This window comes from Columba livia, chromosome 2 (assembly GCF_036013475.1).
Source record: "Columba livia isolate bColLiv1 breed racing homer chromosome 2, bColLiv1.pat.W.v2, whole genome shotgun sequence".
In the NCBI taxonomy this organism is placed as follows: Eukaryota; Metazoa; Chordata; class Aves; order Columbiformes; family Columbidae; genus Columba; species Columba livia.
The window spans coordinates 101516195-101528917 of NC_088603.1; the positions used below are offsets into that span (position 1 = coordinate 101516195).

Below are 12723 nucleotides of genomic sequence, written 5' to 3' on the forward strand. Positions count from 1 at the left end.
AAGTGAGAGCTGGAGTCCTGAGTTAGGTACTGGTTATCTCACACACAATGCACAGATGGAAATAAAAAGTCAGTTCCTGCTCAAGCCACAGGGGACAGCCTCCTCGGCCAGAGGAGACAGGCAGCGAGCACAAGTCCTAACCCAAGAAAAGGAGAGTTGGTTGGTATAGCAGCCTGGAGAAAAGGAAGAAAACACTGGCTCTGCTGAGCTACTGCTGCACTGTTTACCTCTGGGGAACCTGGAAAGCCTTGTTCTTGAACCCCGGGCCTGTCAGCTGCCCTGGGGTCCTGAAACCCGCCCCTAAGCAAAGCCCCCTCCTCCAAACCTGCTGGAGCTGCTCTGTAACATGATGTCCCTCTCCTGCTTCTGCAAAGCGCAGAGCTTCAAGCCTGCACACCTCACGCAGGGATCAGTGGATCTTCACAATGATTCAGTATAACCCACTTTCACTCTCTGAGTATTTTATTTTTTATGTTAATAAGTGCACAGACACCAAGATTTTCTATTAGCATTCATTACATTCATTTATGGTAAAAATGTATCCATTACAAAAACAGGTATTGACCAAACGTAAGCGAACACATACTAGTTGTTCTACCTTTCAGCTGTTAACTTAGTGGAAAGACACCAAGAGTCCATTAGAAGCACTTCGTAGAACTATTCAAACAAATAAGTATCTAAAAGAAAAACCTTGACAACTTTGCATTTTATAATAAAGAACATTTTACAAAGTCCTAGAATTTGGAGGAGTACTAGTCTTGAAAATGTGTAATAGCTTTAAATTACCCTTATTTGGAATGACTGGCATGACTGTGTTATCTCTATGTTTTTACATCGCTTTATCCAGCCAGCTGGCTGAATCATTAAAAATATACAGGACTGAGCTTCATTTTGACCTGCAGTGACTCCTATATGTATTCTCAACATTAACACAAGCACTGAATGCTACTAATCTTCAGCTTGTAATAACTGATCAAAGAATACTGCCCTGTAATTCACTACAAGCTAAAATCATAGTGCTGAACTGTGCATTTTCAAACAAGTGGTTTATAGCTCTAGATTTAAAATGCAAAGTTTCCATTATATTTAATAATTCAAATGCATGCTGTGTTATGGTTACATTTGGTGACTGGATTAGTAGTGCCCCAACTGAGCTAAACAATGCCTTTTTCCTATTAGAGTTCATATTACCATATTATCTATTTGTTTAAGAAAAGGAAGAAAAAAAGCACAGCAAGGAAGAAGGAATAAAAAAGAAATATGAATATCAAACATACTGAAAGACAGTGAGGACCAAGACAGCAAGAAGGCCTGGTATCAGCAAAATCTACTCTAGCTGAAAGCAGAAAAGCTGCAATATCTGTGCATTTAAAGTATGAAAACTTTTGTAAGAAAAATAATATTTTCCATTTGTCAATAAGGGTTCTCATTGAGTCTATTTCCTAGGGGCAGTCTCTATAAATTTAGGGAACACAGATATTGCTGTCAAAGAGCGGACTCTCTCAGGCTGTCAACTTCTTAATCAGGGTCTGACTTCAGTAGAAAGTGTAAAACTATGTAATTATTTATGCTTGGCAATTCTGAATGTTTAGACAATTCCAGCACTATGAACACGTTCTTTTACAAAGCAAAATTCTTACTGCAATTTTATTTTAGGGAATATACCACTCTTTTCCTCTGCACTTGCTAGGTGGTTTATTCAAACAAAACTGAAATGTTATGTAAAGTATTTCTCTTCTCTCAAAAAAGATACCATTGAGCTTAGAAATGTAATTTACAAAGATGAAAAATCATTAAAAAATAAAATCAAAATAAAACCATAGCCACAGTGATATCAGCTGAAGTTTTCTCAGCAGCATCAGATTAGTTGTCATTCAAAACTCTGTAATTAGAAGCCAAATGACCTTTAAGTACTTACAACAAATGTATAGGTAAAATATTATTTGACCCCATGAAAATGCACACTCCTTACATTTCTGCACTTCCATACAACATTTAAGTATAAACTTCAGAGATTAACTTTGTTTTCATGTAAAGTATCTTAATTATCTTCATATCAGCAGCAGATTTGAAGACAGGCTTGTGTGCCTGAAACCCAGCCTATTTCTCCATCTTTAGTAGTTGGTGTATCTTATTAGCTCTGCCTGTATGCCACCTCCTAAGAAATCTACCCCTGACAGGGTATTAACCCATTGCATGCAAAATACAAAGATACCCAAAAATGTTCATTCAACACTGTACCCCAAAATACACTATACTGATACCAGCAACGTCTAAAACCATGACAATGTGAACACAGAACAGGTCTCCCTGCAGGTAAACGTTCACCTGCAAAGCTCAGCATGTTTTTCACCTGGAAAGGGAAAAGGAGCAGCTCCGACCGAGCTGGCTAAATGCATTGTCAGGTTTTCATTTGTCTTCTCTGAAGAACCGTCTACTCTACCTAATAAACTTGTACACAAGGAAGATTCCTTGGTATTGAGATAAGGAGCTCCTTATGTCTCATCAGGTGTCTGCTTTGGAGCAGCAGAAGGGACACCTCCAATGCCAGACCCACATCACCCTTCTCTTCAGTCTCTTCTTCACCTTCCTTCCTCAGGTTGACATCCTTATTGCAAACTCCTTGGGCGACACAAAGAAAACCAGACAGAGAACAAAGCCGACATTCAACCCTCTGCAGTTATCATCAGAGGTACACACAAAGGAGTCAAAGAAAATACTTGTCAAGCTACTTAGACTTAGATTGGCTCTCAAATTCACAAGTCTGTAGCTTTGACAATTAAAGTCTAATCAGAAACAACTTAAAAACAAAGTTTCTTCATAAAATCTATCTGCACAGTTCCAAGTAACGACACTACTACAAAACCTCTGCCCAAAAACAAAGATCTATTTTTTGAAGTAAGATTTGGACCAAGAAAAAAAAAAATCCAATTTTATTTCTTTGTTTTTGTATGCACAAATTAGGAGGTGGAGAGCTTGTGTCAGGTTCTGATTTTGATCATTTTGACGCAAATTGAAAAAAATTCTGTTAAAGTAAATGGACATATTCCGATTTATAGTCAAGTAAATAGTATCAAATTCTAGTCCCAGGATTTCTTTCCTTCCTGATTAAATTACATTAATGTACGCTCAAAACAAACCAACTACTGCTAGTCATACTATTTTTTTTCAGCAGAATAACTTCACTGTTAACAAAACACCACATACACGTGAAATTGTGAGGGTTCAGGCCATCTATGCAAAGCCTTGCAATAACAAGGCTTATAGCAACATTATAGTATGTGGGCACCAATAGATCACCCTAAATGTAGAACAGAAGTGAACCTGCTTCCTGTAAGGATGTATAGGCCACTGTTTTTCCATAAAATACTTTTTATTAACCTGATACATATATGAGATATCAAAAAACACAGCACACTGTCTTCTTACGTGGAATGTATGAGGAAAAGGCCCAAAAAATAAATATTGCATCTTCGTATTCCTAAAAGGTTTGACATAGTATTTATTGCCACATTATCCCTAATTAGCAGTTTAAGCTTGTTAACAAGAACAGTTCTTTTCATTTAAGGTAAACAGGAATTATTTTTCCATTGTATAGGTAAAACTTGCAAATAGGACAGCTCATAAATTCTAAGATGAGAGAAACTAGGAAATGATTCATTAAGGCTTGGGTTATAAATTCAAAACATGAAGCATAACGTGCTTAAAGAAGAAGGTTTTATTTTTAAAAGCATTCATTAGGCTCTCATCTCCAAGCCTCAGACTTGTAAATAATTTAAAATGAAAATGCAAACAACAGGGAGAAAAAAAAAACAAATGCAAGTCAAATCATTCCATTGTTGTACCAATAAAACTCAAAACAATAGAAAAGAAGTTGGCATATTTTGAAGATACCATCCAGAAAGCATTTTTATGTACTGTATCTTTGAACCTAGATATTATGCTAGCACTGGATCCAGTCCAAAAAAATTAGCTCTGACTTATAACAAGCAGGCTGTGCCCAGTAAAGGATACACATGCTAAACTAGTAATTTTTAGTATTTATTGCACTTTGTTCTTCAGCTGCCAAAACGAACAAGCAAGCTGCAGCTTATGGACGCTTTTAGATATTTAATTTTTCCATTTTGACTTTTTAGAAATGTATACCTTATTAATAATTTATATAACATAAGGCAAGAACTCCCTTCCTTTTAAAAAGTAAGATAAATCTAGGTTTGCCTCACATGGGGAGCATGAAAAGAAACAGCCTTTACTTCGCTGGCATCAAAAATGGGAAGAAAACAAAAATAACAAATCAAATAGAAAACATAAAAGGTGGAGAGGGACTTTTTAAAAGGGCATGTAGAGATAGGACAAGGGGTAATAGCTTTGAATTGAAAGAGGGTAGATTTAGATTAGATATGAGGAAGAAATTCTTCATCATGAGGGCGGTAAGACACTGGAACAGGCTGCCCAGAGAAGCTGTGGATGCCCCAACCCTGCAGGTGCTCAAGGCCAGGCTGGACAAGGCTTTGAGCCACCTGCTCTATTGGGAGGTGTTCCTGTCCATGGCACGGACGTTGAAACTAGATGATCTTTAAGGTCCCTTCCAACCCAAACGGTTCTGTGATTCTATGAAAACAAAACACAAGGATCACTGGTGTTGCTGGTGCATATCCAGTGTCCCAAATCCAATGTCAATATGCCCCTGCATAAGGTGTGTTACACAGCAAAGAACTAGGACAGAGCAACATTTTGCCTTTATTAATTTATAGCGTTTGCTACCCTTTTCCCAAGTACTTGAAACAATCCAACTGAAATGCAACATATGATTTCACTTAAACATTCAACAGAAGACAAGAATGCAACAGGCATTTATTTTATCCTTGTTAACACACCATGTGGGATTGCAAAACGCAAAAGTGCAGTATTTCTATGGCAAGGTTCTTGGTAAGATAGACATGTGTGCTGGGCATCACATGAACATCAAGACATGCTCCTCAGAAGCCTTGAGCTTACTGCCCACACCCCACGTCAGGAAATCTGATGCTTTTCAGCCTCATCAAGCTTCCTGTGTGGGTGCAGACAGTGAGCAGGAAACCACAGAATCATAGAATGTTTATGTTGGAAAAGACCTTTAAGATCATCAAGTCCAACCATTAACCTGGCACTGCCAAGTCCACCACTACACTACATCCCCTATCACCTCACCTACACGTCTTTTAAACACCTCCAGGGATGATGACTCCACCACTTCCCTGGCCAGCCAATGCCTGACAACCCTTTCCATGAAGAATTTTTTTCCTAATATCCAATCTAAACCTCTCCCCTGGCACAACTTGAGGCCATTTCATCTCAACCTATCACTTGCTACTTGAGAGAAGAGACCAACCCCCTCCGTGCTACAACCTCCTTTCAGGTAGTTGCAGACAGCAATCAGGTCTCCCCTCAGCCTCCTTTTCTCCAGGCTAAACAGCCCCAGTTCCCCCAGCTGCTCCTCATCAGACTTGTGCTCCAGACCCCTCACCAGCTTCCTTGTCCTTCTCTGCACTCTCTCCAGCACCTCAATGTCTTTCTTGTAGTGAGGGACCCAAAACTGAACATGGGATTCAAGGTGGGGCCTCACCAGCACGGAGTACATTGTCACAATCACTTCTCTAGTCCTGCTGGCCACACTATTCCTGATACAAGCCAGGATGCTGTCGGCCTTTTTGGCCACCTGGGCACACTGCTGGCTCATGTTCAGACGGCTGTCAATCAACACCCCCAGATCCCTCTCTGCTAGGCAGTTTTCCAGCCACTCTTCCCCGAGCCTGTAGCGCTGCCTGGGGCACTTGGCCTTGTTGAACCTCATGCAATTGGCCTCAGCCCAACGATCCTGCTGGTCTGGATCCCCCTACAGACCCTTCCTAATCTCCAACAGTTCAACACTCCCACCCAACTCTTGTCAGCTGCAAACTTACTGAGTGTGCACTCGATACCTTCATCCAGATCATTGATAAAGAGATTAAACAGAATTGGCCCCAATACTGAGCCCTGTGGAACACCACTCCTGACTGACCACCAACTGGATCTGACTCCATTCACCACAACTCTTTAGGCCCAGCCATCCAGTTTTTTCACCCAGCAAGAGTACACCCATCCAAGCCATGAGCTGCCAGTTTCTCCAGGAGAATGCTGTGGGAAATGGTGTCAAAGGCTTTGCTGAAGTCCAGGTAGACAACATCCACAGCCTTTCCCTCAACCACTAAGCAGGTCACATCATAGAAGGAGATCAGGTTGGTCAAGCAGGACCTGCCTTTCATAAACCCATGCTGACTGGGCCTGATCACTTGATTGTCCTGTACATGCCATGGCACTCAGGATGATCTGCCCTATAACCTTCCCCAGCACCAAGGCCAGACTGACAGACCTGCGGTTCCCCAGGTTCTCCTTCTGGCCCTTCTTGTAGATGGGCATCACATTTGCTGACCTCCAGTCAATTGGGACCTCCCCAGTTAGCCAGGACTGCTGATAAATGATTGAAAGTGGCTTGGTGAGCACCTTTGCCAGCTCCCTCAGAACCACTGGGTGGATCCCATCTGGCCCCATAGACCTGTGTGTGTGTAACTGGTGTAGCAGGTCATTCACCATTTCCCCTTGGATTACTGGGGCTTCATTCTGCTCCCCGTCCCTGTCTTCCAGCTCAGGGGACTGGGTACCTGCAGCCCAACTAGTCTTACTATTACAGATTGAAGCAAAGAAGGCATTTGTTACCTCAGCCTTTTCCTTGTCCTCGGTCACTATGTTTCCTCCTGCATCCACTAAAAGATGGAGATTCTCTTTAGTCTTCCTTTTGTTGCTAATGTATGTATAGAAACATTTTTTATTGTCTTTTATGGCAGTAGCCAGATTAAGTTCTAGTTGGGCTTTGGCCCTTCTGATTTTCTCCCTGCATAACCTAACAACATCCTTGCAGTCATGAGACTACCCAGCACCTCAAGTGAGCTGCAGGTACACAGCAGGTGTGAGACTGGGCTGCAGCACACGCACCTTACAACCAGATGATGCTCACTAGAGCCACCAAACCTGCCAGGCAGCACATGGGCTGCTGTGGCAGTTGCACCACTCCTGATAACATCCAGAGCTTTCAGTACAACAGCTGATGGCTCTTTAGCACCTTTTATGTCCCACCATGGCTGGCCTCACATACTCACCTTGGTCAATGCCAAATATCACATCCTTCCTCGCTGGGGAACCATACTCCATTCACATACACCCCTCATTTGGGGGCGAAGGAGGGATGGAACCACTGGTCAACAGACCAGGTGCTCAGTCAATAAGGCGTAAGTAAAATAAGAAAACTTCCATGCGTATTTAACATAAACACCTAGAATGGGCTATAGACTCTTCTGTAACTACAGACCCTTCACTGGAAGATGGCAGGAACAGGATCACCAGAAGTCAGAGCTGCAGAGCAGAAAGGTAGGTATGGTTAAACATACAACTTCTTTCTCCAAAGCAAAAGAATTTCTGCAGGTGAGAAATTAGAGATTACAAGGACAACGTCTTTACATTTTTTGCTTCTTCACTGGTTTTATATGCACAGGCTAATAAACACTTGGAGCTTATGTCTTAGTACAGGCAAAATTACAAAAATAAAGTATCCAGTTTAGAAGAAATTTGGTATATTTTGTTTAAGCTTTCATACACTTTCGTGTAATGCCATAAGAATGTTTACTGCAAAGGCAGACAGACCACAGATTAAACCACTTGGACATTATCAGAGAGATCTCACATGAACTTTGACACTCTGAGCCAGGCAACATTTAAGCGGTTCGCAATGCGACCTCCTGTGCAGCGCTACTCCTAATTCATTCTCTCCAAGACATCCATGGTTACTCCTATGACTCTCATTAGCACCAAGCATCACCAGAGAGGCACACTGATTTCCTATAGGCATCTGTGTCCACCAAGAACCGCTGTTGTTCACCCTGCTCAGAAGAAGCGGTGCTTGCAGGCCTGTGCTGCCGATGGCCAGGCTCTGGGCACCTCTGCTATCCACAGCAGCAAGGCCAACACAAAACAAAACCTTTTGGGGTAGAAGGGTAACCAAGAGTGCCCCACCAGCCGCCTGCTGACTATTAACCTGTCAAAATGGAAGTACTGTTTCTGTTTGGCTCCTTATGTCATACAAAGCACAGAAAAGAGACCATGATGCCAAGTGGCTACTTTTGTGAACAACGGAGCAGCTCTTCTTCCCCCATCACCACAACCCTTTAATAAAAAAAGTCACTGAAAGAGTAGTATCCACTACATCTGTTGAATCATGTCAGCTTGTCTTCCCTCCCAGGCCCTACTGTTGGAGATGTGCTTTCAGAAGAATCACCTGTACTCTGATGTGCAAACCGAAAAGTGAACCCAGTAATTTTAACATGCACCATAATACCAAGGCATTAATTTGAATGAATGAATGACTAGACCAGACATATCTTAAACCAATGTTTTTATATGAGTGACGGGATCATCCATTCAGGGCAGCCTTTTTGTTTCCCCAAGAAACAGAGTATTTAAATACTAAACCATCTTAGGAAATTTGAATGTAGGAGCTAATGTAGATCACCAATTCCAGTTCAACCACATTTCATATGCCAATCTGTCTGTAAATTTTAGCTTGTGCACAAACCCACAAGTGTATATACATTCAAAAATTAAAAAAAAAAAAAAGGTAAAGCTATGTTTTTCTTAATTTTGTGCACACTAATACAAAAATGCTGTTCTTCACTACAAAAGATTGTTTTTAATCAAGCACTGTGACTGACATCTGCTTCACACACAGTCTTTCTCCAAGTAATGTTTTTTTCTATAAAAGGAGACAACATAGCTTAAGCTTTAAAAACGTTTCTAACAGAGAAAACTTTTGTGCAAATAAATTAGAAATTTTTGATGCTGTTAACTACACAATAGTTCCTACAGAAAAATGATAGGAAAGGATTGGCTCAATGTTTTTAACTCAGGTCATTTGAACTACTTTTCCCAAAATGCTAATAAAACTGACATGTTTGAACATACTGAAAAAGTCACAGTCCATCATCACGCTGTCACATCAGTGCATTTGACTTTTTTCAAAATGTATGGATTATACAATTACTGCCAGGCTCCATATTTTATATATAAAAGCTACAATCTGATTATATGTCCATGCTAAAATAATTTATGAAATAAGGGTGGAATGACTGTAATGTTACTTCTATGATGAATGTAACTTGCTGTGAATAGTCTAGGAGATTGCAGGAGACCAAACAGAAGCCTGTAATTGTCTTCATCTTTCATGAACAGGTGTGACCTGGGAAAAATATAGATCCCAACATCCAAAGCTCCAGCCTCATGTGAACATCTTGATTACTCATGTTCTGATATAGGAATAGAAAAGAAAATTTATGACATTCACAGGCCACACCTTTAGATTATTAAGGTAAGAATCAGAGCGAATTACATGCAATGTTTAAATTATATGCCAGTCTATTATTGTTTTGCACCATCAGCAAATCACTCCTGCCACCACTACCCTTGCACTTTTGGATTCCCATTATTTACTACTCTCTAGGTGTTACCATCATGCTTAGTATGATATAGAAGAACATGAATACATGAAAAAACCCAAGGTCTTGCAAGTCTGCATCAGGACAGCTACACAAAGGCGGCAAGAGGGTACAGGAAAACAACTACGTGAATTCTGAGATCACCAATAGCAACATCATAAGGATGACAAACTAAATGCTTTTTTCTTTTCTTTCTCCTTAACTGACATTACAGTTTAAGGTGAACATTATGGTTCACAGGCCACACTAATTATTTGAAGGTGCAACAAGAAACTTGTCGTAACAAGGAAATTCAACAAGATGATAACCTGTCCCTCAAAGGCCACCTAAACCAGCTAGTTTTGGTTTAATCATCTTTCCCACTGAAGATACACGCTTTTTAGAAATGTATGAGAAATTGTCATGCCAGTTATGGGAACTGGTTCTCCTTACTGCAACCTGACAGGTTCCCTGAAAGTCTGCCAACTCCCTAAAGAGGACAAAACCACGCTGAAAAACATGAGATCGCAACACCGCTCTGTTAGGTGATTTAAACAGAGCAAAGGGAAAACGGCTACAACTGTTTTTTTTGTTGCTTGGTTGAGTTGCTTTTCGTTGTGGGGGGGAGGTGTGTGGTAAAGGGGCAGGGTTTTTTGTTGTTCGGTTTTTGGTTGCTTGGTTTTTGATTGCTTGGTTTTTGTTTGTTTTTACCACTTGGCAGGCACTGCTTACAGAGCTCCCGCAGTTACACGCGCTGGCACTCACTGACAGCTGCACAACTTCTCTAGCTCACGTACACTCGCACGAGAACAGGCTTCGGGAAAGGAAAGTAAGAAGAAAAGGGGTTTGACCAGCAAAAACCTTTCCTGGCAGAGTCACACCTTCCCGCACCGCACGCATCAGCCCGGGCCGGGCCGGCCCCGCCGCGCCTGCGCACACCCCGCACTGACGGCGGTCACGCATACGCGCAACGGTGAAGGGCGCGCTGCCCAATACCGTCCCGTGGGGCGGCGCAAACGGGCCTCCGCCAGTACCCCCTCATTGCCCCCCACGGAGAGGGAGGTGCGGGAGGCGGCCGCGGCCACCACAACCCGGCCCCCGCCAGCCCCGCGGCCCGCGCATGCGCAGCGGCCCCGGCCAGCCCCGCTGCGGGGCGGGCGAGGAGGCTGAGAGGGCGCCCCTGGAGCACAGGCCGACCGAAGCCGCAACGCAGCCGGCCCGGCGCTCCCCCTGCCCGTCCCACCGCTCTCCTCTCCCCCCCGCCCACCGCCTGCGGCAGAGCGGAAAGGAAGTGCCGCGGCCCGGGCCGGCTGAGGCAGCCAATGGGCGCGCGGGGCGTTCTTCCCGCCCTCGGCGCCTCGGCCACTCGGCGGGCAGCGGGGGAGGAGCCAGGCACGGGATTGGCTCGGCAGAGCCCTGCTGGCCGCCCGCCCACCAGTAGCAAAAAAAACGACGGTAGCACAGAGGCCCAAAAAGCCCGAGGGGAGACGGCGGCCACACCGCCGGCCAACCGCGGCCACGCAGCCACATAAGCCCCCCACCAGGGCCCGAAGCAGCAGCCCGCCCCGCGCCGCTGGGCAGGGGGGCGACGCGGCCGCCTCCTGTCCGGCAACACTTACCGCGCGGGGGGAGCCGTCCGCCTCCGCTTGTGATGATCTTGGTCACAAGTGGCGCGCCGTAGATTCGCCGTCTTGCGTCACACCCGGCGCGGGGAGGGAGGAATAGGAGGGGGGGGTGGGCGAGGCCCGCTCACGTGACGCGACGCCGGGGCGGGAGCCGTTGAGGCGCCGCTCGAGCGTCCGGCCTCGCGTGCGGCCGCGGGCGCGAGGGGCTGCGCCCATCGGTGGCCGCGCGGGGGAGGCAGGGCGCGCGCGCGCGCCGCTGCCGCCATCTTCCCCTTCCGGGACCTGGCGGCGGCGGCAGCAGCGTCGCTGTCCTGGGCGCACCGGGTGCGGCTGCTGGTCCCCGGGCCGCACGGTTCCCTCGGCGGGCAGGGCCCCGGAGACAGGCCCCAGGGGCTGGCGCTGAGCCTCCCGGCTGAGGAGGTGCGCCTCAGTGAGGCCGCAGGCGCGGGTCCCGGGCGGGGGAAGGCGGTCGGTGCGGACAGGAACCGACGGAGGGGGTGTTCGGAGTTGAAAAGTGCGCCTTCATTTGCGCCTGGCAAAAGAAGCCTTGTGTACGTGTGGCCTCTGCCATAGCAGCTCCTGGCGTTGGGTTGCGCCTTTACAACCTTTGTGCGGGGCAGAGGTGTACATAAAATAAATCGGTGGTTTTACAGCCTGCCTCGGCGTGAGCAGGGCACTGAAAATCAGCGCTTACCCATGGGATAGACCTTTTCAAGGCGTGGGAAAGAAGTAGATAAGACAGCACACAACGGTTGTTCACTAAGTTTATCAACTGGAGGCCATACAAACACCAAGCTGTAATCTCTGTATTTCTCAGAGGATGCAATTCGGAGTGGGAATACATGAATGAGGCAGTGAAAGGGGGGACCAGGAAAGGGAAGCAGTTTGTAAAACATGTTAGGTCTTCTAAGCTCGTGAAGAAACCGTGATATTGAAACACTTCATGCTCTTTCCCAGTTTCCTAAGTCGCATGATCAGTATAATATCAAAATTAAAAGAGTGTAGTTTAAAGAGTTTTGGTATCTGTCATGGAATGGAGTTGCTTTTGCACAGTTGCTTATGTTTTTGAAAATGCAGGTTTAGCATTTATGGTTTTGTTACACAGTATTTTTTAGTAGATAGGGTATCTTAGTTAAACAGCATTTTGTGTTCCTCAAGGCTGTTTCGGGGCATGAGAGGGTCAGTGGAAGAGAATACACCATGGTGAATACGTTTGGAGTTCACTGACTTCTTTCCTGTCGTACGGTGTATGTAAGGCACAGTCAGGCGTACTAATTAGGCCAAACAAGTTGCAGTTTCATTGAGCCAATTAGTCATTGGCTGATCTGCTATCCTTACAACACAGCATTGCTGGAGTGGGTTGTGAAGACTCTAAGAATGGTTCGAGGATGAAGCGGTCGCTGCAGCCTGAGCCATTCATCAAATGAAAGTGGAGAACCCAGATAAATGCCCACAGTCTTGGTAAAGATTGAAATGAGTGAACAAAGGTTAAAACAAAAGTATCCGTAGATAAAGCATCACACAGAACATAAATAAGAGAAAGATATCGCTTGGTCCAG

At 44.7% G+C, this 12723-nt stretch overlaps 1 protein-coding gene across 3 annotated transcripts in view; it reads right to left on the reverse strand.

Annotated features, from left to right (window-relative positions):
* The window catches only part of ZNF407 (zinc finger protein 407), a 349389-nt gene extending 337864 nt beyond the window's left edge, over window positions 1–11525 (reverse strand). For 2 of the 3 annotated variants that reach the window (XR_010470399.1, XR_010470400.1), the window contains exon 1: window positions 11159–11525. The gene's annotated coding sequence lies outside the window, so the exon portion shown is untranslated. The remainder of the gene's footprint in view (window positions 1–11158) is intronic. The other variant, XM_065053014.1, reaches the window with a different exon arrangement.
* Window positions 11526–12723: the final 1198 nt, after the last annotated feature.